Below are 6,000 nucleotides of genomic sequence, written 5' to 3'. Positions count from 1 at the left end.
TAGTTTACATATTATTAGATCAAAGAATTATATTTATATGTATACAACCAACATCAAAACATTTTTTTTAAATTATTTATACCTATGCTAAGTTTTTAAAAGATAAATACGGACAAGATACAAAGACCCAGCGTTTAACACTCGTCTCACTTTGCTCACCTTAAGTCTACCAGTGTATTATTTTATTAAAATGAAAGCAATACTATGGATTTATCAATAACTTCATATTCTAACTCTAATTGCTAAAATATCTTAAAAATGTTTGGATAGATGTCATAGTTTTTCCTTGCACAGTCATGCTATTAGGAAAACTATTGTTAATTACTTGTATTATTGAATATTCCTACTATGCTAATTGTTTCCAATCAAACTAATAATATGGGATTACTTACATGACATTTTTGAAGCATTTACCATTTTACTAAGGGAACTCTGTAGGTACTCTTCATGTTTATATTTTAAACTAAGAAAATAAGAAATACCATCACTGCCTTCATCCACATATCTATTGTATATTATGATACGTTAGTATTGGCTTATAAGTATAGTTAATAATAATGTAATAATATATGATATTATATTATAATATAATAATAATAATAATTTAATATATGCGATTACTTTGTCAAAAATGAGTTCTACCTTCCATATTACTAATGTAAAATAAATTGCCAATATAGGTATAAATAAATTATAAAATATCCTTAGACATTGAGGCAGGACTCTCAGCTAAAATAATATTTGGTTCACAATGATTTATTATTGAATTCAAATATTTAACACATGCATTCCAGTAATACAGTGAACTACTCATCGGCGCGAGTAATACACTTGAAACCAACTACATATATTTCACAACAATTGATTGATTAATATGAAAAAAAAAAAAATGTTTATAATGTAATTATAATTTTAAATTTTTATTACTTTTAATTCAGAGTTAATTTTATATTATTTTTATCTGTTATTGTTAGGTTTTACTACACTTATTTAGTTTTTAGTTTTTATCTAATATGTTTCCTTTATATAATTTGTAAAAGGGTATATACCCGTTGATATACAACATAAATAAAAAATAAATAAAAAACAATATCCAGGGTTGTTAAAGGTTAATACACCAAAATACAACCTTCAAGGCTCACATAAAATACAATGATTGAACTTATATAATATAAATACCGAATAATTATTAATCAAATCTATAGGTATGGGTACTAAATTATGGTCAAACAAATTAACACAGGTTAACCTAACCTAACCTAACCTATATGATGTAAATCTAAAATGTATTCAAGCGTTATAACTGATCAGTGATAAGTCTTAAAAAATTATTGGAAAACATAATATATATATTATTTTATTTATAGTCACACAGACACGGATAATAATTAATAAGTATTGGAGGCACCTAATTTTAAACGTTTTAGTTATCGTGTTGTACTTAATGTGAAAATGTTATGAGAAAAATTATTTATTCAAATTTCTAGCAACTACCCGTTTTTTGCATATTTTTTTTTATTGATTTACTAATTAATTTCACAGACAAGGCCATTATAGTATGTATATGTTTTTAAAAATCTAGAAACAGTTTAATATTTTTAATTGCTTTTTGAATAAAATGGAACTAAAAATAGATTAATAATTTATATAACTCCGCTACTCCGGTGGTAAAATAAGCACAACGAATTATAAAAATATTAAACAATATTCTATTAATATACCTATTTTTATATTTTCTATAATATTTGGAGGTACCTAGGTAACAGCTGTTATAGCATATGATATTATTATATTTTTATGAATAAAACATTTTTACATAATTTCTATTCTTTTTAGCATAAATAATAGTTTTGACTTTAGTTGAATATTGAATACCTACTTTATAATTTATGGTTGTAAACGTCGTTAAACAAAGTTGAAAACTATAAATATTCTAAAATGTCAATTTGTCAATAGACGATGTTATATTATAATAATAAATTATAATATTTTTAGCAGTAAATATATTTAAAACAAAACTATGAATTATCAAATTATGGTTAATATAAAAAATTCATTTAAATAAAATTTTTAAATTAATTTACATATGTGCCATAACCTAACCTACATCAATACACATGTAAATTAATTTAAGTAAACAAAACAGCCTGCAGGACTCAACACCATTTATGTTTACGTAATCATTTTTTAGCCAATTTATAACCTTAAGATTTTGGATCACGATATAAAGAATTGAATATTCATTCTAAGAAAACATAGAAACGTATTTTTTAACTTATAAGTTTTTGTTAATTTTTAATGGTGAAAATGTAATTGTTTTGTTACAACATAATTCCATTGTTCAACACAATTATTATATTGTTGTTAAATTATGTAACTAATTAGTTTAATGTTTTTTGCAGTAATATATTTTCTCTTTACAATAATATTTTTGTACCAATATTTCATTTACTTGGAGTTTAATATGATGTTTTAAAGTGATTATTACATAGCATATGTTAATAGTACGAAACTAAATTAATAATTGCTTACAAATATGAAAAATATTAATAAAAATTAATAATGATGAGTTATAATATAATCAACATACATTCATTCAGATAGAGGCGTTCGCAGACTTTGAACTTAAATTAAAATTGTACAAAAATAAACTACAATATAAATCTAGTGAGTCCTCAAATCATTTATAACTTACTATACTTATTATAACGAAGTCGGATGCATGCTTATAATAGTAATTATTATTACTATTATTAAGTTGTATGTCGTCTGCGTCATATAATATAATATAGTCTTTACATACAGGTCCAGTATTATAGTGATAAACGAGTGTAAGCGAGATTTATAGCCAATAACATTACGATTTATATTGGACATTGCTTTGATATTTTATTTTATTTAATGTAATATATACATATTATAAATATAATAAGTTGCTTACTGGTCAGATAGGTATATCAACAGCATGATTCCGTAGAATGCGTGTTTTAATTAAACGTTTCATTATTTACAAATCTTTTTAAGAAAAAAAAAATAATAATGCATTAATGCAGTAAATAAATAAAATAAGTAAGAAAGAATGCAATTTCAAGTTGTCCATAACTCTTGGACACTAGCCAAATAAATGATAAATGAATAGACATGCCAATCGTGTAGGTGACTAACAATATATTTATAAAAAATACAAATATATTATTGAACTAAATATTATAATGATAAAAAAAACCTGGAAAGCCGCTCTTCTATATAGTAGGTATAGGAAGGTGTCGATGGTTCCACGTCATTGAGTAAGTCACTTTACTAGATAGATAATGTGTTAAATTTGAATGAAATTATGTAAATTAAATTTTAATTATACTATAATACTGCTTGCACATTTTTATGTTTTTTGACGAATCATGTTAATTTTTTAACTTTAAGCGTATATAAAAATAAATTGTGCCAATGTGTTTTTGATATTTTTAAATTGCTTTATACGTACAAATTGTATAGTTGTATTACATTTGACATATTTTTGATTAAAAATATACAAATTATAGTATCAACCTTTTTTAAAAAAATGTGAAAAAAATGTTCAATTTCCCATAAATATAAGTTGACTAAATATTTATAGTCATCATATTTTGAAAATGTAATTTTGTATATACAATGTTAATTTAAGTTAAAGTATGTTTAATGTTTTTACGATTAATATATTTTATAGAATTAAAACAAAAATCATTGTTATTAATGATTGTATAGGTATTCCCATCATACTAGTTTGAATATCCAGTCATCAAAATTTGTATTTCAAACGAAAATACAAAAATAATGTAAATTTAAGCTTAAATTTTTTAATCTTAGTAAGAAAAACTTACAAGGAATCTAGTATTACATTTCAGAGCTAAAAATATTTTGAAAGTTAAAATATATCTAGAAAATGCTATTAAAAGTATTTTATGAAAATGTCAAGTATGTAGTAAGATTAATCATTTTTATATAAGGTACCTAAGTATAATAAATTACTAAAACTTTATTAAATTATTATAATAAAGATGTTGTCAAAACCTAATTTTTTTTCTCCAGAAAATTACGGGTAATTTAATACTTTTAATTCCTAAAAGTACCAATAACATCCAATTTTCTACCAGAAACTTCTTTCAATGTAGAAGACCCAAGCAGATTTTATGTTATAAAGTGTTTTTGGTATATGAAAAAAAAATAATTAATTAATAAAAACACACACGTTTTTCACAATTATTTAAAAATACATACTAGGAATTTTCTATTTTTAACCACATCAATGTTGAAAACTGAAGTATTTATTTTGCTGAAAAAGTGTCTTCAGACGTAATAAAAAGCACATAGGTAGTTGGAAAACTTAGGAATATAATATTCTTTGTCCCGTTCTACAGTATATTATAAGATAGAGGTAGTTTGAATACCTAGTAATTAAATAATTAAATATTTGCAAAGGATGGCTGTATGGCCGTATGGGAATTTGGTCGTGACTTTTTTAGTAGGAAAACGTATGTTTAAATAAAGATTTAATTATATACATGTGATTTATTGTAAATATTTTTAAATGGGTTTCATTAAATTAATATATTTTAAAAAAGTCTTAAAATATCACATCGTGTATTATATTATTATATATACAATGTACTATAGAAATGATCAATGTAAATATAGGTTAAAATAATTTATATAAGTAACATTAGAAAATACAGTATTTAAAGTCTTGAAATTATATGTCGTGTATTAATAAAAAATAAGTGTGCATATATAGATACTATTTATATTGAAATAACTGATTCGTTAAATTATCTATATTGTAAGGTCGTGAGAAAAAAAACACGAAAAAGAGAAAATCAAATAAAGTAGGTACCAAGCACCAACTGTTCGCGTATATAGTAGGTAAATATATATATTATATACGCTCGTATGAGACGATGTAAATATCTTTAATAATAATAATATTATGCTTGTATAAGTGTTTACTAGTGGATTTCGTGCGGACATTCGCTATATTATAATGCGTTTGACCGACCTGAAAAAACTATTGATACAATAATTGTATAATATGTACCTATACTTACTTATTTTTTTTATCCTAAGATGTTATTGTCGTGTTTGTTATTATTTTAGTCCATCACGGTCAAACTTTATATTAGTATATTACCTATAGGCTATAGTGGTTCGACGTGCAGGTTTATTATTATTATCTACCTATACTGCATGTTGTAAGTTAAATACTAATACTATACAAGTAATTATGAAATGTTATTTAACTACCGTAATAGGTACAACTTTATTTATTATAATAGTACAGGTATACAGGAATACTGGAAGTTGTCGTTTTCTAGACGTTTGTCACTTCTGGGGGGGAAGGGGGGGGGTTATACTACTATACTAGTGACTAGTACTTACTTTACTGTGACGATACCAGCACACAGCATTTGAAAGTCTATGTACCTAGTTTTGCAGTATATCATATGTTAATCATAAGCCTAGAGGACGAGAATAAAATAAACGACAACTTAGTACCTACGAATACTTACTTATAGTTACTTAGCGACCATATTATACGTATTATATATATATATATATAATGAATTTATGAACGATAGAAAATAGGTATAGGTACTAGAGGTGTTCCGGGTACAGTTTTTACTTATAAACCGGGTACCGAGTATTTGTCGAGTAACAATATCTGTTAAAGTCTCGAGTACTGGTCGAGTAATAATTTTTATTAAAACCGAGTCTCGAGTACTAGTCGAGTAATAATTTTTTTTAAACCGAGTCTCGAGTATTGGTCGAGTAATAATTTTTTTTAAAATAATAATTATTAATTATATATTATATAGTATGAACTTCGTACCTTGTATACAACTTTCGTGATCAATCGTCACTCACAACTCATAAGCAGTAAGCCAGTAGGTAGACACCAGGAAGTAATCACTTTTATACATTTATGTATGAACAACCAACTGACAACTGAGAAATAAAGCAACAACTAAC

The sequence above is a fragment of the Metopolophium dirhodum genome, chromosome 3 (assembly GCF_019925205.1).
Source record: "Metopolophium dirhodum isolate CAU chromosome 3, ASM1992520v1, whole genome shotgun sequence".
Taxonomy (NCBI): Eukaryota; Metazoa; Arthropoda; class Insecta; order Hemiptera; family Aphididae; genus Metopolophium; species Metopolophium dirhodum.
The sequence above is the reverse complement of the archived record's forward strand: the minus strand, read 5'-3'. Positions refer to the sequence as shown.